This window comes from Oryzias latipes, chromosome 12, assembly GCF_053564925.1.
Source record: "Oryzias latipes strain Hd-rR chromosome 12, Olatipes_Hd-rR_3.1".
NCBI classification, from domain to species: domain Eukaryota; kingdom Metazoa; phylum Chordata; class Actinopteri; order Beloniformes; family Adrianichthyidae; genus Oryzias; species Oryzias latipes.
In genome coordinates, this window is record NC_136248.1 from 29015216 (window position 1) to 29038303 (window position 23088).

Sequence of the window (23088 nt, forward strand, 5' to 3'; positions counted from 1 at the left end):
ACATCACCAGTTCCTGACAGGTACAGCACACAGCAAAGTTGGTTTTCTAAAATGTCACTGGAGATTTAGTGATTAGTGTTGCCGTCCTTAAAATTACTGTCACTCCGTTTACGCAATGAATGTGATTCCATTGAATTCTGAAGCTGAGAAAGCAGCTTTGCACTGATATGCAACACCTCACCGTAGATCAATGTAAACAGCTGATTGCAACGAGGACAAAAGCGACTTTGCCCTGAAACGAAAGCTGCTTCTCTCCTCATCAAAATCTGTTGGAATCAGGCCAACTGCATCAACAGTCAAAGAGTTATGGTAGTTCAAAGAGCGTGGGTTATTTGCCAGCAACAGCTTCGGTGTTAAAACGTTAAAAGGTTTAACATCAGGACTCCGATTTACTAAGATGGTCAAGTAGTCGTTTTAGCCTGGAATGAGCAGGTTTTCTCGTGTACCAAGCAGCAGTGGATGCAGTTTATTTTTGTAAACAGAAACAGGGTTGTAAGGAATATGTTTGTTCATAGAGGACAACTTCATGAAGAAAACTCTATAAATAGTTTTTTTTTCCACCCAAACATGCCTCTTAGATCATGGGATGTTTTACAGACCAAAGGTCTGCAGAAAAAAACTACTCTTGTTTGTCAGAAACACTGCAAGAAGAGTTATTTGTATTCTGAAAACACTATTTTGACACAAAATGTGACATATTCATGTTTTCATGTTATTTTAGATCCAACATGAACATATTTAATTTATGTAACTGATAGTTATTTAGCTGTAAATCTGTTTGTATTTTGAACTAAAAGCCATGTGTTGTGGGTTTTTTAAAGTAACACTCAGAAAACAGATGGATTTAAATTTCATATAAAACCTTTTTTGCAGACCATTTCATCCCTCTGCCTGTTTGTGTTTGTGTGCTTTGACAGCAATAACTCCCAAAACCCAAACCCAACAAAAGACCAAAGTAAATATTGGTCTAATGACGCATGTACTCAGGAATACAACAGACAATGTTAAAACAGACTTAAAACCCACTTCTAGAAGGACTAAGTGTCATGAACGTTCCCCAAAATGTTGTGTATAAAGGCAATAATCACAGGAGTTAAACATCAGCATCAGAGATGGAGAACTGGACCAGGAGCCGTTTTTATCCATGGAGTCCCTCTGATCTGTGAGCAAAAAAACAACAAGAGTGGAGGAGAAAAAAATAAAAATATTAGAGGAAGTGGTGGAGGCAACTCGCACTCTCTCTCAGCTTTGATAGCTTTATTTACTTAACCCTTCTCACAGCCCTCATTCATAACTGTCAGGAACAAATCCATGGACCATTAAGAAACCCAAATGTGAGCTCCTCCAACCATAGGCCAGTTCCTCGCTTTCGTACATAATTACAAGTCAGCAGGGTCCATCTCTGCCCAAAACACACCATTAAAGAGCAAGAACTCCACTCCGCCGTTGGGCCCACATCTGTCATCCATCAGCAGCTTGGCTCCATATCAAGACGTGCCAAAAGTCTGTCTTAACGCTTTCAGAGGCTGTGGCAACATTGGAGGACGGTAAATAAGGTGCTTTTCCTGCCTGTGATGTTTCTGCAGAGTTAGCGAGCGTCCAAAAAAAAGCAGAGGCCGTCAAACTCGGCGGACAGAATCTTCAATTACGTGAATATACGTGGAAAAAGTGAGAAAAGTTGTGATCTTTATGTGAAATTTTCACAGATGTATCACGAATGAACCACGTTAAAACCAAGAATGAGTACGAATAAACCACGCAAAGAACACAAAAAGTCAAAAATTGATAAAAGTCAAACATCGGTGGTACATGCGTGAAAGGTCCGTTAGACATACGCGGAACGGTCGTGGAAAGCTACAAATGTGCGTATGCATCTCACAAAAATGATTCACAACTGTGTAAATTGTACGTAATGATGGCGTATAAACTATGTAAAATACGTGTAAATTACGAAATTCTCCTCTGACCAAAAATATTGAACAACTTAAATCCAAATTCCCGTAAAAACCCGTCGGCCGAAACCCTCGACGGACATCTGCGCACATCAACGAATGACGGACGCAAGAAACACTTATGGATTACGTAAATCATGCATGTATTACGAAAGATTGAAAATGTGCTTGGTGGCTGTGTGAGACGGACTTGAGATGTCATTGAACACCCTGACAGAGGCCAGCATATTGTTCCTGTCATTCATTGAGGATGGGGGGCGGGGTGGGGGCCAACTGCTGTCAGAGCTCTTGTCAGGCTTTAGTGTTACAAGGACGGAAGAGCTCAATTAAAAGGACATTACTGTGCGAGTAAATTAAAGAAACACTTCATCTTCTGCGCAGGATTTGACTGAAAGGATCCAGGCTGAGGACGCGTTTGTTGTTAGAGAGCTCCAGGAATTTCCAATCCGTCTTCCTGTGGAGAAATATTCATGACTGTCAACTCCTTCTTCCTTGTTTTTGACGGTCAGACCGTAAAAAGCTGGGAATTATTCTGCTGATCATCCAACAAACCTCGCCTGTAGTTAGGGATGACAAAGTGCTCTATTTAGGACGTTAGACTGAAATGTCCCGGGTTTAATTTATCTCCCTGGGATGAATACATGAATCTGAAGTAGTGCCATTTTTCACACAGCCCCACCACTCACTGGAATATTATTACGACTGCCCCAGAAAGTTGCAGAGGGAACCGTTTTTCACCTGAACAAGCGATACGGTGTCATGTCGAGCATTACTCACCAAGCGCTCTGACACTTGGTGAAATATTTTCAAGGCTGACCTCGGATTTCTGCTGAAGTAGGACGGTTTCCTCTCCAGTTCCGAGTCAAACTTTAAAGGGATGAGATAATGTTGGGATTTTCCTTGCAGCGATAAATACATTTGAGATCGGATCTCTTCCTTTTCTGTTTGGCGCCGGATTTTTTACCCTTCTTATTTGTTCTGCTCATCAGCGTCACTCAGCTTGTTGGCAGAAGTTATGATAAGTCTGACACACATCGAGTAAAATAAAAAAAAACACATTTGAAGGCCGTGGCAAATATTTACCTCCTTTCTGATTTTAATTATTTATCTTTTTTGTTTTGTTTTTCAAACAAACAGAACGCTATTTTCTTTATGACTAGTTTTAGTCATTAAAATGAAAACAACATATTGAAACCTGTCAGAATCAATATAAAAAAAAGTTAGTAAACCTTAATCATAGTTTTTGGGAGAACTTTTCTCTACCTATTTGATAACTTCTATGATTTTTTTTATTCAGACACAGCAGAAGTTTTCCAAGCATGAACGTCTCCAAACTTTACTTTTTGTAAAGGTTCAGGCGTGTTTGACTTTGAAGCAGAACCCCAGTGCTCTTTAAGTCAAAACTAAAGGAGTATTTTTTGACAAAGAGCAGAAAGTTGTCCCGCTTCCAAGTGGTAGGGGCGTGGCCTTCCAACAAGCTCGCTCCTGACTGGCGAGAATGGTTGCCTTAAAAAACGTTGACGAGTTCTGCATCCCTATCGCAAAAAAAGAAAAACAAGGCAACTGCATAGACTTCATTTGGTTGGAGCCAGAAGTAAACCACTTTCTGTGGATGATGACACATTCGGTTTTTTCAGCAGACTCCTGGCTCTATAAAACACTCGTAGAAACTTAAACTCTTAGATAGCAGAAGCATCTTCTTAAAATGGATTCTGCCTTTTTTTGTAGTTACGTTTTTTTACAGTAATGTTTGTGTCGGGCAACAATAACGTGCATCCACCACTGGTTTACATCCTTTGGGAGCAATAAACAAACTCAGTTGATGTTCACGACTAAGGACAAAGTTCTTGAGCATCTGGGCAAATCTAAGAAGCAGATGCACAAACTACACTTTTGTTTAATGTTAACCAAAATAATATTTTTGACATTAAAACATACGTTTGGTTAATCGCCTGTCTTTGTTAAAGGTTTTTATGGTTATGTTTCTAGTTAGAAGTAATCAACAAACCAACATGTTAACAAGATTTTAAAAAAAATATTTGCCGGTGTTCCTTAAAGGTGGACGTTTCTGCACTTAAACTTTACTTTTTATGAAGCTCATAACTGTTTACCAATCACAATCTCCCCCGAATTTCCAGACTGACTCCAACCATTAAAACTTCAATGTGCTGATAACTTTAAAATAGGGAATCTGGAATCGCCGCAAGTTTTATTTTCACAGCTACTAGAAAAAGAAGTCCTTTCCAGTGTAAATTGGAAAAGTCGGACACATCTGGTGGGAAAAAGCTTGAGGTGCTATTTTGTGGGAGAAAGTACAAGTTCTCCTCGCTTCCTGCCACATGTAGCTGTAAAAGCCTGGCAGCACGGGCGCAGGAGGCCTGCACGGGTCTGCGGTGTTTGGTGCGCGTTTGTGTACACGTGTGGGTGGTGCTGGTGAAAGGGTTACTGGGGATTGTCACGAGGATTACACAAATAGCACTTTCCTCTGGTGTCATCTGTGATAAATGAGTTCCAGAACAGGGCGGAGTGTATATTATATCACCTGTGCTGTGTATTAACCACTGAGACCATAACTCTGATTTTTTACACCGTAGTACGGCATTGTATATTTCCCCTCGTGACATGTTTACGAGCCCTCCCAGTTGAATAAACGCAGTGATTGGTATTTCAAAGCAGCTTGTCAGGCGCAGCGCTGAGTCCTGCCAGCTGCCTGGGCTACTTCAGCAAACAGCAGGAGCGTTTTAGAGGACAGTAAGACCCAGAGAGTTACTGCCTTTGCAAAGTTGAGTATGTCTAAGAAAACCTTTCTGGTGACTCTGAATTTATTGTTTTTTTGCTCGCTGCTGTAAAAACGTGAACCGTGGCCGGGCCACAGTAGGAAAAATGAGAGCATTTTTGCAAAGTGAGTGCAGAAACGTCCACAATAAAGAACTTTTTTTGTTCTAACAGGGACCTTAATTTAATAATCAGATAAGTAACGCTGAATGGACTTTGTGGAGGCATAACGTTCCGTTTAGCTCTTTTAATTTTTTGTCCATTAATCATGACAGACTACAGATTACAGACTGTAACTCTAGCCTACTTTGCATGGCAGCAAAAGAACAGTTTGCTCTAAAACCCCACACTGATGAAAATGATGTTTTTGGTGGTTTCTACATGTTCTTGTGGCATTTTCCTGATGATGGAGGACATATACAAAAAAAATTCAGCTTAAATTTCCATTTCTGAGTATTTTTTTCATCCAAATCGTTGTGAAGGAGCAGACAAAAAAGGCAGTTTGAAAAAAATCGTGACGTGGAAAATACGCTGGGCGGGGCCACAAGTTCCCTGCTCTGCTCCATTCTGATGCATTCCCTTACAGACAAATAGATCCGCGTACGTTTATGTTTTTCAGAAATGTATGGCTGAAGAGCTCCGATATTGCTCGCCATTTTTGTTGCAGCGGTAGTGTTAGGTTGGAGTTGTGAGGGTCTGTAAGATAGCAGGAGAGCGTGTCAACAGATGGATGATGGGAAATGGGGACGGGCTTACAAGGCGCCAACAGTCCCGTCTACAGCTCAGAGGTGAATTTCTAATGAACCCCTGCCGCTCTGCAGAAATTATGTCCTTGAAAATGACACGGGTTTTTGGATTTTGGCTAAAAACAGCTTTATCGTAATTAAAAGACCATTGGAAACACTTTGAAAATAGATCAAAAGGTGATTGAAGTGGGACTTTAAGTACTCAAAGCACAGAGCAGAGACCGTAGCAATCAATCTTTCAATTTTTTTCATCAATTCTTTTACTCGGGCACCATGCAAATATGAGAATTTTACCAAAACCTCACGAAAGAAATGAGAAAAAAATACAAAAGAACAGTTAATTAATATTGACTCTTTGATTCTCAAAGCTTTACAATAATTGAAGGTAAAACACTAATTTATTAATTAATTTAGTAATTTATTCTCATTTATTCTTGATTCAAATTTCCTGGTTTGAGCAAAAAAATGCTGCCAACGGTCCGTTATTATAACAGGAGTCACTTTCCGCGGTCTTGCTTTTGCAGTGATGTTTATGTGTTGCATATCGGTGCAAAGCCGATATGCAACACTCGCTATTCTCTGTGTCAGACTCAGCTGATTCAGATTGATCACGTTAATGGTTGAGGGGTTATGGTATGTTATGGCAACATCTCCAGTGTTTAAGGGTTAATCATTTCGGGGGGAAAATATATGACTTTATAATTTATTTCAGTTTTTTATGCCAATTTGACACATTTTTTCCCAAAAAAGTCTAATAACTAAAATACTATTTACATTTAAACGATGTTGATGTAAAAATTCAGATCTATAGTTTAAGTTTGAAAATGTATCCGCTTTGGTCTTCCACACAAATTTCAGATTTTTGTAAAAGTAGATTACATTTTTTTGTTTTTTTGGGTGTGCTTTAATGAGCATTTTTTCTTGTTTTTTGGCTGTTCACTCGCTGTCAGTCCAGATGTTACAGTTATTCTGGAACGACATGTAAATGGCTGCAATCACCGAACAACGTTTTTAAATTAGGCTGCCACCCAGAGCTCTCAGAGGAATATTATTTTGACACTTAGTCAACCTCCAGGGGAAATAGACCTTTTTGATGTGCAATCCGCCAAGGCTCACATGGGCTGGCAGATTTTATCAACAAACAAGACAGCCGAGCAGAGCGCAGATTAAATAAAAGGGGGGTGCGTGATAAAAATGTCAAGGATTATCTTCACTTTGCGGGGCGCTGTGATGTCGTATCAAAACGGATTTGGTGGAAATGATTTGGCAGTGGGAGAACAGATGATGGGAGGAGGGTGGGGGCAGACAAGACACAACAAGAGAGATTTAAGCTGCAAGGGTTTGTGTGCTGCACTCTTCAGATTCTTCAGTTCCTCCTTTTCTGTCGACACAATCGTAGTTTTGATGAACCAAAAACATTTCGCAAAACAATAAAAAATAAAGCTATTCAGTCTGCTTTGTGTGGATGTAAATAAGCAGAAAAAAGCCCCGTTGAAGGCTTGCCTACATTATCAGCAACCGTGACCAGCAACCTTAAATGCTGGTTTTGACCCCTGAGCTTGTGCATTTAAATTCTGCCAAACTTTACGAGCTGTGAGGAAATCAAAGGCACCTCTCTGCTCATCCCTCAAACAGCAGCAGGATTTGTTCCAGACTGCTCCATCCAGGGATCCTGCATGCTTTTATACCCCCACCAGCACCGTCTCTCTGACAGATGACAGATGAGAGCGTTGCCCCCGGCACTCTGGCTCATGTGGAGATGACACAAGGTATGAGGGTACTGTTGACTCCTGCTTTGCTGGAATTTTATGGGTTTTATTATTCCCAGTTTACTGGCTTTTCCAGGAAATTAGTTTTGGTCGGGCAAGGACCACGTTAAGCCTCAGAAGAACATGTCTGGAGTAAATAGGAGACTTCTCTTCTATAAGCAAATAACGTATGATGGACAAAGGCTGCGCTCATGCATTACATGGCAAATTTGATATCCAATACAATTCAGTGTATTTAAAAGCTGTCAATTCCTCATAGATATCATATTGCAAATTATTGCAAATCATGACAATCCAAACCAGTCCAGATAATTTTATAAAGACAGATTATACTATTGTATACAGTACTAACCAACAGATTATGTCGATGTGTGTTGGGTGCAAACCGTGGACTGTATAGGAGAACTGGACTGAGTGACTCCTCCCCCCTGGCGTTCCAAACAGGAAGCACCTACTGGCTTCAAGAACCCAAAAATTCTACAGACTTCTATTAAGAATGAAACAGCTTTTACTCAGTCATTCCATTGGCCAGAATAACCAGAATAATAAATGTTTTTGATAATCCTATTTTTTCTGTCATGCAAATTAGCCAAATTATAATCTGACCAATCAGATGCCTCAACAGCTGTAGGTGGTGCCTGCTACATCCAACATTCGAAACGTTTGGTTGACAGATTTCATGTAGCCCGCTTTCAAATAGTAGGGGTGTGGACCTCCAACAAGATCACCCCTTATTGGCAAGAGTGGTTGCCATAGAAACAATGACTCGGATCAATTCAGACCAATCACTGCTTACTGGCCACATCTGATTCCTGCATCGGGGCTTATCGTGAAAAATGGCGACTAAAATGACTGTATTTGGTTTTAACCAGAAGTAAACCATTTTCTAAGGGTGACGTCACACTCACTAGCTCCTGTTTTCATATACAGTCAATGGCGAAAACCCCATATGGAGCTTGGGAAATAAACGTTAAATAAATTAGGTTTTAAAATAGATCTGCTGGTCCAAGAGCATCAGAACCACCATCCAAGTGGATGAAAAAAAAGAGACGGACAACACAAAAGTTGAACAAGGTAACTACAGTTCGTGGATTTACCTATTTAAAAACTTACCTTAATAAAAACTCTCAAATCTATTACGTACATGACCTGTGACCTCGGAGAAGGACGACATCTTCAGTCAAAATGTGACTTCATAGAGGATGCCCTCAAATATTTGCAGAAAGATCCCACAAGGTTTAAACTTACAGTTGTATCATTCATTCATTCATCTTCCGTTTGTCCCTTTCGGGGTCACAGGGCTGCCGGAGCCTATCCTGGCCACTTATGGGAGAAGGTAGGGGACACCCTGGACAGGTCGCCAGTCTGTCGCATCCGTTGTATCATTTAATCAGAATTATTAAGAGTCTCGAGAGACTCACTTTGGAATCACAGGAAGCGTCTAATCTGCTGACCTCAAGAACTATTACCTCAGTGTTATTGTTAATACAATGTCAGTAATCTGTGCTTTTTCCCCCCTTAAATCGAGGCTAAGAAAGATTCAAAACAGTCTGCATCTTTTTAGTTGCTACATACACGACAGTGTCATCTGCATAAAAAATGAACAGAAATTGCACAGAGCACATCCTAGAAGAAGGAGATGCAGAGAAAACGAAAGAAACCCCAGAACAGAACTTTGAGGAACACCGCATGACACAAGACTACATAGGGGTGCCAGTCTGCTCAAGGCTAAACAAATCAATGTTTTTCAATTTGATGATGCTAATAGTGTAAGGATTGTACTAATAAGCACTAGCTGCTGAGTATAATTGTTAAGACTGGTTTACAGAAGAGGAAAAAACGTATTTACTAGTGCAAAGAAATTCAAAGTAAATTGGCCCTAAGTGACTAATAAAGTTTATTCTATTTAATTATAAATAAAATTTTTACGGACTAAATACTTTTACAATTTGGAACCAATTGTGACTTTGCCAACATTTTAGTGACAAGTATCATTGACAGTTATGGAAATAGTTGACATTTTAATCACTTTTAGTCTTTGAATAGTTTCATTAGATTGTGTGAACACTGTTAAACATAATTTGTTGCATCCCCAAAGATATATTTTTTGGTCATCATACTTTTTTTTCTTGAATACTTGAAAAAAATAAAGGGATTTGCTAACTATTGTATACTCACTAAAGCGTTTCAGTGACGACAGTGCTGTTACGACACTTTTTTGTTTTGAAGTGTTGTCAGTTCCCCATCATCCTGATGCTTCACACTGAAGCCTCTTTTGCTCTCGCTCTTCCCATCCATCATCTCATCACGGGGTCTGAAGGTGTAGAATAAAGCTACAGAGATTTATGGACATTCTTTGGAGTTTACAGCAGCTGTGAGACAGATTTACTTGTCTTCACTCATGGCCCAAATGTCTCTCTAAGTTCCAAAGCGGAGCCCGAGGCGAGTGGAAAGGTTTTATGAAAAGTCTGCCAGTGTGTGTCAGTGTGCCACTCCAACCTCATCATCTATGCTCGCCTGTAGATTACCAAATTCCTCACCTGAGAGGAATGCAGCCCACTAAGTCATCTGTTGAGGGGAAATTCAAATAAAACAAATGTTAAGTTAAAAAAAACGTTTTTAAATTTGATTTTAGGTTAACATGCATTTCAGATTTCATCATCAACCCAGAGGTAAAAAAAATAAAAATCCACAGATGCCCAGACAAAAGCTGAGGAGTTACGACCCATCAGGGCATCAAAACTGAAAAGTCTTCACTCGCCTTTGATGTTAAATAGAAGAAGACGTTTATGTTCAGTCACACCTTTCCCTTAACAGGATGAAGCCGAGTGGATACATTCATTCTGTTCACACTGGTTGAAGACATTTGGTAGAGAGGGCCTTGTTTTGCTGGAGCTGATGGGAAAGACCGAAGGCAAATATTTATCTGCTCTTTATTTTTTTTTTAGGACTTTCAGCACCAAACAGAATCGCAGAAAGATGTGATGAGATGGAGGCTCACAGGTTTGGACAGCGGAAAAACAGAAAACAGAAAAAGGAAACTGTAAAAATATTTCCACGTGTCGATACTACTATGTTGACTTTTCTGACAGAAATAAAAGCTTATTTCACAAAAAATTAGGATATACATCATTAGGGGGGGATTTTGTATTTATTTTTACTTTTTGAGGTCATTTGGAGGTTTACCTGAGCTTTTAAAACTGTTGTTTTAGCCAAACCATTTAAGGTATGCTACAAATTAAAATCAGGACAACGTTTTAAAACAATAAACAAACCCAACATTTTGTGTGTTTTTTTTAACTTTTTTTTAGTAAATACAGAATTTTGTGAGGCTTCTTGAAGCCTTTACCATCCATTTCCACATTCAACAAGAAGACCTGTCTGTGGACAAAATTTAGCCAGAACCGTATTGTTCGAAAAAAAACCTTTATTTTAAGTGGCGTTCTTAACGTTTAAACCGTTTGCCGTTTTAAACTTTAGTAAAAGTTATTTTTCATTCTGAACACTTTTAGGTTGGGGTAAGTTGTATAATCTCCGCTTTTGGCCAATGATGTCAGGCGCTATCTTGTAGCAAAGCCAACAAAACAAATAAAGAACAAATATTGCAGTTCCTTAAATGGCCACTAGAGGCAGGTTGCAAAACAAATTCTTGTTGGTTCTCATTTTAAAGTGTAGGATTTTCACACAAAAAATACATATATGAACAGCTAAGTTCAAAATCCTGCATGATGTTTTTTAATTTTTTGGCTATAACTGACCATTGTTTCGTCATAGGAACCTGAAGTGGGTCAGAAAGGCTGAATAATTTTAGCAAATTAACTGCTTTCTAACTAGACCCTATACCGGTAATCTATTCTTTTTACAGAGTCCTTTTTAGAGCTGTTTTGACTCTATTTGTGCTTTTTTCCCCACAATGCCCTGCTGTCCAGGCAGCACTTCAATAAACAAAGACCAGGCAGCAAAATACTTTTGAATGGACACGTCCTGCTGGGAGGATCTAAGCGGACTGTTTATGGAGGGGCTTGTCAGCTGTTACCACTGGGATGTTGCAGCATGTGGAAACAGTGGGGAGAATTGGCCTTTGATGCGTTCCCCACTTGGTTCCCCCTCTCTGCTCCTCTGTTTTGGCTTTGATGGGGCTCTGGGAAGTGTTTGTCAGCAACAGGAGGCCGAGCTATAGACACCCACACAGCAGAGGACGAGCACATATGGGCTGAAACCAGGCGCACACATTTCAGAGCACACCTGCAGTGTTCAGACGCTTTCAGCTCCACGTTCCTTTTTCTTTAAAATAATGGAGTCGTTAAAAATCTCCAAGATGACCAGCAATTTGTTTGAGATGTAGCCTGTGAGCCATTGGTTCTATCTCCCTCAGTTACGAGGCTAAGACGATGCAGGTAGGGAAAAGGTTGAAGTACAAAAGAATAGTTAGTCTATTCATAGTTAGACTGAAAACATTCCTCTTTGGACAGGCTTATTGTCAGACTAGCTAGTATTCAGAGAATATTTACCTTACTGTTAATTTGTTTAAATTAAACTTAAAAATAACAGTAAAGTTGTTAGTAGGCTGCTAGAAGTTTGAAGCTGGGGAAACTATGGTGCACTAGGGTTCTGTCCTCTTTTCTCATCTACCTCTACCTACCTCTAGTCTCCTTCTCTCCTCCATTCTTGATCATTACTTATCATTTCTCCATGCCTCTATTTGGTGCAGTGCGATTCATGTACTGTCCCTCTTTCCCACTCCCCTCCTGGAGGTCCCTGACCGTGTACCTCCTCTCTGGCTTGCCTCTACTACTGCTCAGCCCATTGAGACGACTGTTGTTGTGAATTTGGGCTCTCTAAATAAAATTGAATTGAATTGAAGATGGTAAATGGCGTACACTTATATAACGCCCCCTTCTTTGAAGACCCAACGCGCTTTACAGTCACAGTCCTGACCACTGGCGCCAACCTATGACCATAAGCATCTATGTGGGGTTCAGTGTCTTGCCAAAGGACATTTCCATACATGGGCAGGCAAGCTGGGAACCAAACCTGCAATCTCTTGATCAGATGTCGACCGCTCTACCTTTGCACCACCCCCCTCCAAAAATGGCTTAAGTGTTCAAAATGGTAATCATATTTGGTTTTTCACTTTTTTCCACTTTAACTCAAGCAGTGAATACATTTAGAAGTTATTTTGGCCAACTTGTGACAGATGCTGGTGGAAGAATGACGTACCATCCCACCGCAGTTTGACTGAACTGGAAATCAGTTTGAGGAAAAGATGCAGTTGATCAGGAATTTTCTACACACTGCATTGTTAAGTTCATGATATACCATACAAGCATGTTCTGAGGTATAGTCACATGAACCCATATAGGGGTTGACCTGTTGTGGTGCTGCGGGTTTTTGGGTTATCTGGGCCAATGTAGGGTCGTAGAGAGGAGTGGCCACTTCTTAAAAGGGAGCGCAGGTGTGTTTTGCAGTTCCCTTAAGGCTCACTAAAAATGGAACGTACCATTGTTGTAGGTGTGGTAAGTGTATTGGGAAATAACATTCACATAGGACATGTGGGTGATGCTGTTGTACAATGCCCTTACATCACACTTTAGTCATTCAGAAAGCATTGAGTGGTCTTATCTACCCTTATGGCTACATACTGTCTGTGCGCACAGGATGGGAAAACCTGGACAGGCTACACAGGTGTTCTGTACTTATCGCGTGAACATTACTAATGGGCTCCTTGTGCAGTCCACAGGATTTGGAGGGTTGAAAAATAAGTCAAATCTGCAGAAAAAGAATGAGGACACGGCAGCAGGGCAAGTCTTCCGCTTTGTGCTGTGTGATTGCGGCAGACAGCTACCGTTTAAGCTACATTAAAGGATACATTTAGTATTTCTAAAGTAACAATACTTTTACTTGTGTAAAATCTTTGAATACTCCACCGAACTCTGCCAGTCTGAAAGGGGGGAATTAACAACCGGTCTCCAACAAGGTTCGGTCTTTTCTAAACACCGACCATCCAAAATGCTTGGGGCTATTATTGAGTGATATTCGGAACAAGGCTTTGAAAATCCTTGTGTTAAAGTAAATCTACCCATTGGCAGAGTTTGGTATACCAGGACTATTTAATTATCCGATTTCTGATGTGCATGTAAACACACCAGATAATATTTCTCCTTGGTATTAGATCAATGAGGTCATCTAAAAAGTGCGTAAATCATTTTTGCAGCAAATTTGGAAGACTGAGTCACATTCTAATCAAAAAATTGGACTTACTATTTTTAATCTGGTGTTTAAAATGAATCAAATATTGCAAAATGACTGACGTTCAAAGATTTCTTTAAACTGAAAATAAAAATTCCCCTCAGATAAACATGAAGTTTTACTATTAAGAAAGCGACATGCGTGTTTAAAACAGGGGCGGATCTTTGCCCCCATCACAAAGCTTTGCCCCACAATTGTTTGAGTCAATATTAGTATCATTACTGACAAAGATTAAGAAATCATTAATACGAGCTTATTAAACATCGCAAACATTTCTAATAGAATCAATAAAACTATTAAAAATATTTTTTATCCTTTTATTTGTGATGGCCTCCCACTCTGGTGTTTTGCCACCCTCTTGCCCCCCCCCCCCCCCCCCCCCAATATAAACTGTTTTAGCTCCGCCCCTGGTTCAATAAATAATAGACTTGTAGAAAACATACAGAGAAAATCCCGCATCAACTGAGATCTGAGCCTAAGTTTATAATATTTCAAAAATGTTCATGGAATTTGAGGTTTTCTTTGCTGAAACTTGCATTTAAGATACAACAACATTGATTACAGTCTCCTTTGAAAGCAAAGGCAAGGCGTCTGTTTCTTGCACAGGCATGTTTCTGAAATGCGGGCTAATGAAGCTCAGGTACCGCCGCATTCCCACGTGGATTTATGACACTTTAAATTTGAACTTTTCACCCAGCGAGGAGCTCAGCTCGGATCCTCCCAGAATAGCTGCACCATCTGGCAGACAAGCTGAAGCAAACTCACGGTTTACATTAGAGAAGTGATGTGTGAAACGGCTTAAATCTGAACACGTTTGACTTCGGCTGCTGTCATGAGCTTCCAAGGACACAAATTGAAACCAGAGAAGCTCTGAAGTCGAAGCGCTGCCTCCACCAACTGTCATCGTGGACATTTTTCTTCATGGGGAGCACTGAGGAGGATTACGCTCCAAAAACAAACTTCTACAACTAAATAAATATTCACTTTTAATGAAATTATCTTTGAAAAAATGTCCAACTAACTTGTAAAACTTCAAATCTTCCTTTCTTGAAGTCAATAAAAATAACTTAAAGTAGTAAATCTCCAAACATTTTCACACAGTTTTGTCTGAGTCCAAATTTGAATAAAAAAATATCCATAAAAGGAGAAAAGTTATAAAGTAAGTACATAAATGGGAAACTTTTTCTACATCACTTTTGAGGATAGTTAACTACTTTTTAACAAAAATTTGCACTGTAGTTTAAGAAACTATTACTGATGTGCCTGTTGATGAACGAATGAATGTAAAGTAAAAAAGATTAATGGAAAACAGGTTTAAAAAAGATCCTAGAAAGACCCAAGTGACATAAAACTAGTTCCTTCCAGACTGATTCTGATCAGACTAACATCCATCCATTCATCCATCCATCTTCCTCCACTTATCCAGGACTGATTTGAGTAGCCCAATAATACTGGAGATTTATAAACGTAATTCCAACGCCGATGCAAAACTTTATTTCCAGAAAGTGTTGCTTGGGACAAAGCTGCTTTTCTCTGTATCATAGTCATTTGGTTTATGTTAATTCCGCCAATACTTCACTACTGCAATGTGTTGCATATCAACGTAAGGCTCTTCTGTTGGAATTACATCGATTATGTTATCGGTTGAAGAGTTATGGTTGTTCAAAGACGTCAGAACTAAAGCTGCTCCAGGGTTAAAACATAAAAGGAACTTTTTAAATCGGACAAAAAGAATTTCCCCTTTTAACGCCAAAGATGTTAGTAAATAAACGTATATTCAACCCATTATAAAGCTGCAAAAATCACTTTTGAACAGATGCAACACTTAACTGATGCAAAGTGTTGTATGGCGGCGCAAATTTAACATTGGAGCTAAATCTCCCATGTTGAAGGATTAATAACTGAAAATCACCAATCAGTATGCGGGGTAAAAATATATCTATGATGAATTTGTAGTTAAAGAAAAAGCATTGAAAGAGAGAAAATGAATATTCTTTTATTTTCACCACCACAAATTCCATTAAACTCTCATTAAGATTCAAATTTGTGCAAATTAGGAGCCGTGTAATCTGACAACTTGTAAATTTCCTGCTTTTATTTTTACCAGTTTCAGGATTGCCTGTAGGTTCTTTACTTGCTGAGGTCGTGTTAACACGTGTGGATGACGAGAAACAGCAACCCACTGCTCCCAGTGGGACCTACAGCATTAAGAACCTTCACTTTTACCAGAGATCTGCAACATTTAACTCTAAAAGAAACAATTGATCCAGTTTCTCACAGAACTCAATCCACAGAGACACAAAGTCCCACTTCAGCGTTTAGAGAAAGTGTAGCCTTTAAATATGTACAAGAATTGAATTAGTTGAATTACTTTTCTATATTTAACTATTTTAACTGTTTTTTTTACTTTTGACTCAAGTTACTTTTAAAATAAAATACATGCCGTGTCAAAAATGCACTAAAAGTGGAAGAAAGTCAAACATGGCCTATGGTGCACCTTCATTCTTTTCCCCTTTAACTATCGATTATAAACATAACATTTGTGAAAAATCCAATTTTGTATAAAGAATTAAGAACATAATACAATAATTATATAAATAAACAACAGTAAAACCAATTTTAAAGTAATTTAATCCTTTTTCATTTTTCTCAGTTATATATATCATATGATGCTTTTCTTATACCTTGTCATAGTAAACTATATCCATTTAAAGTACAGACCAAAAGTTTGGACACACCTTCCCATTCATATTTGGTCTGTACTGTAAATGATAACATATCCTGTGGAACACGAAAGAACAATTTTTTTTAAATGAAATATGAGTTATTTTCATTTTCCTGCCCCGAAGTTAGACGACTCGATCTCTGAGGCTCCGCCTTTCGCTCCTTGTGGGTGTCGCCCATTTCATGACCTCAACCTAAAGCCGGTCTTTGCGGTGTGTCTCCGTTTCGCCCACAAAAACGAACAGCATATCTGAGTTTTTGTAAAGCTGGATGTGCATTTTACAGATTACCTATAGCTTCCTACCTGGAAGGGGCTGTTCCTCACCGATCTATGTCACAATGGGAAAACCCACTCATTGTGTTGCGAGGGGCTGGTGTTCAGAGAGCAGGTTTTTAGATAAATGGTGTGTGAATGGATCAAAATACCCCTTTGGGGGTGTTTTTCATGAGGAATGGACAGTATGATACACTTAAAAGCTCAAAAACTGGATTTAGTATGGCATTGGCCATTTAAAAGTGAAAACGTAAAACTATATTAACTAAATCAAATGAATCTAAACTACAAATACATGTATTCAAATTGCATTTTTCTTCATTGTCAAAGAGCCACAATGGAAAGATGAAAGAGCCGGACGTGGCTCCGGAGCCTCAGGTTGCAGGTCCCTGCACTACACCTTAAAGGGTCTATATCATGCAAATTCAACTTTTTTGAGCTTCTAAGTGTATTATAATGTTCATCCTCACTAAAAACAACTACCCCAAAGCACTATTTTGCTACAATCTGGGTTTTCCTCCAAAAAACTGCACCAGCCCCTCCCAATCCACAAATAAACAAGTGTGTTGTCACAGTGTGACATCACAAAGGGAGAACAGCCCCTTCCCCGGCAACACCACTCCCGGGCCCACTTTCTCTGTTGATCGGCTAAACACTTTCATTCTGTGTGCACAGTATTCATCTCCATCTTTGCAAAAGTTCGGATGTTGGTGAGAGTGGCCGGCTCTGGATTGGCGTCATGAAATGGGCGCCACCCACAAGGAGTGAAAGGCGGAGCCTCAGAGATCGAGTCGGTTTACTTCCGGGTAGAAAACCAGTCGCAAAAATAATTAATATTTCATTTTTTAAAAAGGCTCAAGAAAAGCATGATGTAGGCCCTTTTTCACTAGGTCAAAGTTAACCTAAAAAGAGAATTTTAAATTCATGCTAACTTTATTAAATGTTGGGACTGAAGCAGACTTGGACATAGAAGGAACCTGGCTAACTCATCAGGACGGCGCTGCGCCGGTCTAACCCTTGAAGTGTTGGGTGATGGGGGCTCGACACCTGACGGAGGGTGAGACAGATGATTTACTGCCCGCTAAACAACAGACACATTGTTCTGTCATCTTCCTGCCTCCTTTCTCTCATCCCATTTATCCCCCGCAGCGAATCATCGATGCCATTCATGCCCTGAAATGCTACGCCGTCACGATTTTCTCCTTCTTCTCCTTTGTTTCTCCTCTTGCCCCCCCCCCCCCCCCCCAACAACCCCAGGCATTCCCTGAGCCTCTCCTCTTAAGTTTTTCTTTCCGCTAAGATTAAGTGTGACAGATTGGCAAAAAGAACACATGACAAGAGTTCAGATGGCAGACAAGAATAAGATCAGACATGTGATGCGATATTAAGAGGTCACAAGAGCTGACGCACACGCATTTTCAGACAAACCCTCTCTGATTTTAACCATATGATCCACAGCCTCGCTATCAAAGCATGCGCCCTCCCCATGCACCATCCCCTTCAGATCTTATCGCCGCTTCGCCGCAACACAAAAGCTGCACAAAAACGTCGGCGGCGAGAAATCTGAAGTGAAGGTTTGACGTTGGCTTTAATTTGATTAGACTTGGGCGACGTTATTTCACACGATCGGGAGTGAAGAACGGCATCTGCTACTGTCAAACGCATTAACTCCTGCACACTCGCAGACAGGAAGAGTGAAGTATTGTTTGAATCTACTTTCTTTCCATTTGGTCAAACAACAGGCATTTTAATGCTTTCAAGACGCCGATGACAGCTCTGCACAAGATTTATGGCGCTGAGGAATTGTGAACACATGTAACTGAGGCGGGTTAGATAATATTGCCCAGAGGAGAGAAAAGTGGAAAACAAAAACCTTTAATATTGAGGAGGGGATTTTTCCTGCATGCGTGGATCGAGTTTTGGGTTCCTGAAGTCACGGTGGCAGCTATGAAAGAATGACGAAACGAGAAGTGGAGGAAAGAAATGCGGGAGGAGCTTCGTCTGAGGGAGAAAATGTGGTGCCACGGCAGCAGGGTCCAAAAGGAAACGCAATAAAAAGTCTTCAAAAGGCCCGGCCTTGACATTGAAAAATAGCAAGATTATAAAATACAGCAGGGTAACGAAAGAGAGGAGTTATTGTGTTTGGCACAGGATGGGGAACTGAGAGCCCAGGGCCGCCACGTCAAATGAGCCGGCACTGACGGAGGGAGTTAGGCCTTGCAGTGATTAAATACGGGCCTCTAACCTGCCGGCTGCCAGGCATTCGGGCAGCAGAGATGTTTGTGCGCAGGCAGCACAACCAACACAAAACAAAGACACAGAGAGGGAAAAACGGGCCCGTCGGATCTGAAGTAAAACCCGGAGCAAACTCTCCGGCTGTGGGGGAAAACGCGCTCAAAGAGGACCTGGCCCGGTCGCAGATGGATGAAACCAGAGTCTGAACTTTGAAGTGAGCGCCATCAAACCGCCGTTTGTCTGTCGGAGTCGGTCGTGTGACGGTGCATTTGTGTCACTGTGACACCTTTAAGACCTACTCCAAAGAAAATGGTGTTTTTAGCATTTGTTTTAGTAATGGAGGACACGTATAAAAGAATTTACGTTTAAAACATTGAGTATTGTTTGAAAAAACTTGAAACTGACACGGCCGGCCAGTAGCTTCTTAGCAACAATTCTAAAACCTCCACTTGCAGACAAATAGACGCAATTACATTGCCGTTTCTTCGTCTTGAGCCGACATCTGGCTCTAAACTGGGCGGCTGGATAGCTCCGCTTTGCCTGCCATTTTTTTGCTACGCTAGCATTAGCTTGGGCTTGTGAGGCGCTTGTTGCTAGCAGGAGAAAGAGTGTAAACAAAGGCATGCTGGGAAAAAAAGCTTGCCAACAGTCCCGCCCACAACCTCAAAGTAAATTTCTAAGAAGCTCTAAGCAATATTAAAAACTACACAGGCTTTTGGATTTGAGCTAAAAAGTAAATGCATTATCAATGCATTTCCAATCAGACTGAGCTTCGGTTCGCTCTGGTTGTCCTCAGTCTGAATAACGCTCTGTCTTCTGAGCAGAACAACTGGACCAAAACAGCCATTGGAGCCGGGCGTTAGGTGATGTACACAGAGAAGCGCAGCAATGACGAGACACAGCAACTAACTGAAACCTGGTTGGGTAATTGCAGGCTCATTAAAACTACTTGTAACGTGATACACATTGCTTCTAACAGGTTTCCCGACAAGAAGAAGATGATGGTTGATTGATAGTTTTAAAAAAAAGTCCTCGATTGGACCATCCACAGATTTACACGTCTCATCTCAAATACAGACAACTAAGATGAGGAAACAGAGCTGCAAATTTAGAGCTATGCAAGCAACATTGTTAAAAAGAGAAAATTACATCCCCCTCATCATCGATACGACAAAAGACTTTTTTCTCTACAGCCCATGTTTCTGAGAAGTCCTTTAACTAGGAGTGGGTGATACTGAGAGTTTGGGAATTGATCCAATTACAGGGCCAGTAGCGGCGATATCGATACTGATACTTTTTATGAAATGCTTGGTTATAGAAAATGTTTGGAATTACACAATTTTTTGTTCGGTGTATGTGGATAATGTCCTGTATGACAGGTCAGAGACTTTCTGGGAGGGGGTGCTGTTCACGCAGCCACATTGGGTTGGTTTTTGCTCAATCGGGCAACAGTGCAGACAGACAGTAGTAACTGCTTAAGTTAATTTAAGGTCTTAACTGTATGTATTAAAGAAAAACTGCAACAAAAGTATTGATCTCATCCTGCTAGTATCAATACTTGACCTTATCATCGATACTATTGATAATCAGATTGATCCTCCCACCCCTTACCCTTAACCTGTTAGTCACTTTAAATTACCCGTACTCGACCCTTAACCGAAATTTCAACGACTGTTGGAAAAAGAAGAAAAATAAACGAAAAAAGGAAAATAGAAGGGAATTTGTGAGAAAGTTTTTTTTTTTACTTTCTATCTGAGAGTCTTAGTATTCTTAGTCTTAATCTTAGTATAGGACATAGTTTCTGCAGAGCGGCAGGAGTTTATTAGAAATTTGCCTCTGAGTTGTGGGTGGGACTTTTTGTGCCAGCAACCCCACCCCTCTTCCTCTCCCTCTGTTGATGCTATCCTAGGCACTTTACCGTTGGGAGTTGGGTCATCTAGACCCACTAGACAGTGCGCTGAAGCTTTTTTCTTCAATGATTTGTGATATTCACTGGTGTCCATGGATTACATGAAATCTTTCCACCTTTATCCACCTTTGTCATGGTAGGGAGAACATGTCAGGGTGGGGTCATCTAAGATAGCACAAGGGTTAAAAACAAAAATGGCGAGCAGTATCCAGACGTCCAGCTCTGATCCAGATTCCAGCTCAGACGAGGAAAACATAAACGTGCATGGATCTGTTTGTCTGAAAGAGGATGCATCAGAATGGAGCTTGTGGCCTGCCCAGCACAATTTGACATCACAAATACAATCTTTTTTTTAATAGACCGTTTTTCATCCGCTCCTGATTCACAACGATTTGAATATAGAAATACTAAGAAGTGCTATTTAAAACTTCAGAAAAATGACATAAGAACATGTTAAGAATACCATTTCCATCAGACTGAGTCTTTTGTGTTTTGTTACCCTGTTTAAAAGTAAAATGCTGGAGAGGATGAACGAGGTCTAAGTGACAGCATGATGACTGTTGTGAAAACACAATTAGAATTTCAAATTTCAAAGTCAAATGAGACATTGAGCAGCTCCAGACTGTCACCATCAATCTCCTCCGCTCCTCTGGCTCGTCCTGATCTGGCTTTAGCTGGTCTTGTGTCAAAGCAGGCCCTCACCCAGAGGTTTGAACTCACAGGATGTCGCTCCAAGCGATGCAGCTAATGTTTCAGCGTCGCTCAGGAACCCGAAAAGGGATGGCGTTGACAAGACTCAAATTTTAGATTTTGTGTTTGACATTAAAGAGGATGTCTTCCTTCTTTTCGTTTTATCACTTCTCACATCTCTGGATATTAAAATACTAGCGGGGCGTCTGTGGCTGAAGCTCACCATATGTTTCCAGGGAAGCAGGCCGGGGGTGTGAAACGGGAAGAGACAGGCATGCAGAGATGTACACGAAATCTGCCACGGCGACGGTTTGAGTTCATCGCTCAAAGCTAAAAGGATGACAGCGGCAGTATGAGTGTTTGGCTAATCTTTGAGAGTGACAAGAGCGACAGAAAAGCATAGAAGAACAGAAGTGAAGAAGCCTTTTGTACTTTGAAAGCCTCTTTCATGGCAAACCTCTGTCATCAAAGCTCCTCAGATCTATTTCATCGTCTCGTCACTCTGATTCCTGCCTTGGAATCTCAGCCGATAACCTTTGAAGAGGAGCTCCTGCCGAGAACAACAAGGAGGAACATCTCTCTGTCAGCACCAGTGTGACATGAAAGGCACTAAGCTATCCAGAGTTTGAGAGATTCCTGTAGTTTAATTAATTCCGAGTCTGTTTATCTGCTGGAGTATAAAAACTGGGAGCGCAGACAAGGACGGAGCTGGATGGTGCTGTCAGCGTCTCTGCGGCGTGTCTGGGCCAGCTCGTCTATCCGTCTGTCTGAGGCACTGAACCGTGTTTGTTTGGCTGATTTGAGCCAGATGATCCTCATTGTCACACCCTAAACTGAATCCTCACATGAACATGGCCTGAGGGCGCGGGAGCAATCTGAAAGACTGTGGCCTGTCTCTCAACTCCAAGACGGCTGCACATGATGATAGGAGACAAGAAATGTCATAGAGGAGGACTCAGCAGAGGCGCTGGCGGTCTCCGACGTCCCCCTTCAGGGACAGCCACTTGCTAAATGATAGCATTTAATGCAGAATTAGATTAAAAGGATCTCATGCAGTGAGTTTGGTGTATTTTGGATATGGAGGCAAACAAGATTCAACCCCGTTGGCAGCTTTGATCGTTTCAGTAGAGACCAGGTGTTGCACATGACTCCTCAAACCTCATCCCAACAATAAGAGACTCCTTTAAGAAGCTAAGTGCCAAAAGTGCCAACCCAGACAGGAATGGCCTTCAGAGGACAGGAGAGTTTTCAGGAATTTTCATGGCTCATAATCTAATTAGGACAGCCCAAAGAATGAGGGTCAAGTTGAGGTTTGGAAAACCCAAAAAAAAGAAAAAGCTTTCCAAGTGAACTGTCTGTATGAGAGTTCTAGGAGAAAAAAACAACTGTCTGTATGTAAACTTCCTTTAGGGAGATTTATTGAACATCAGAACTGCTGCCTCTGCAAAAACATTGCCTACGATGAAGCAGAAAAAGCCAAAACAATCCATCGGCAGTTTGGATAAAAAAGCTAAGAGTTCTGTAGTTTTCTACTTTACTCATCAAACTTACCAAGACTGCACAGATGGGTAAAAGTATTTGGTTCTGATGACATGAAATATTAAATAATCTTAAAATTCTGCATTATTTTGTCCATCTACAGCTAAATTAGCAAAACAAAACAAAGCAGAAATTTTAAAAATAATATGACTTGGGCTTCCATGAACAAAGTTCATACTGTGCGTTTATATCAATTAATCAATAAATCCAAGTTTTTTATAAAATA

General features: G+C 40.6%; 1 long non-coding RNA gene across 1 annotated transcript in view; it reads left to right on the top strand.

Moving 5' to 3' along the window:
* Positions 1–11478: 11478 nt before the first annotated feature.
* Positions 11479–23088, top strand: part of LOC144996476 (uncharacterized) — a 37451-nt gene continuing 25841 nt past the window's right edge. The window contains exon 1 of the long non-coding RNA XR_013659420.1: positions 11479–11639. This is a non-coding gene — a long non-coding RNA (uncharacterized LOC144996476). The remainder of the gene's footprint in view (positions 11640–23088) is intronic.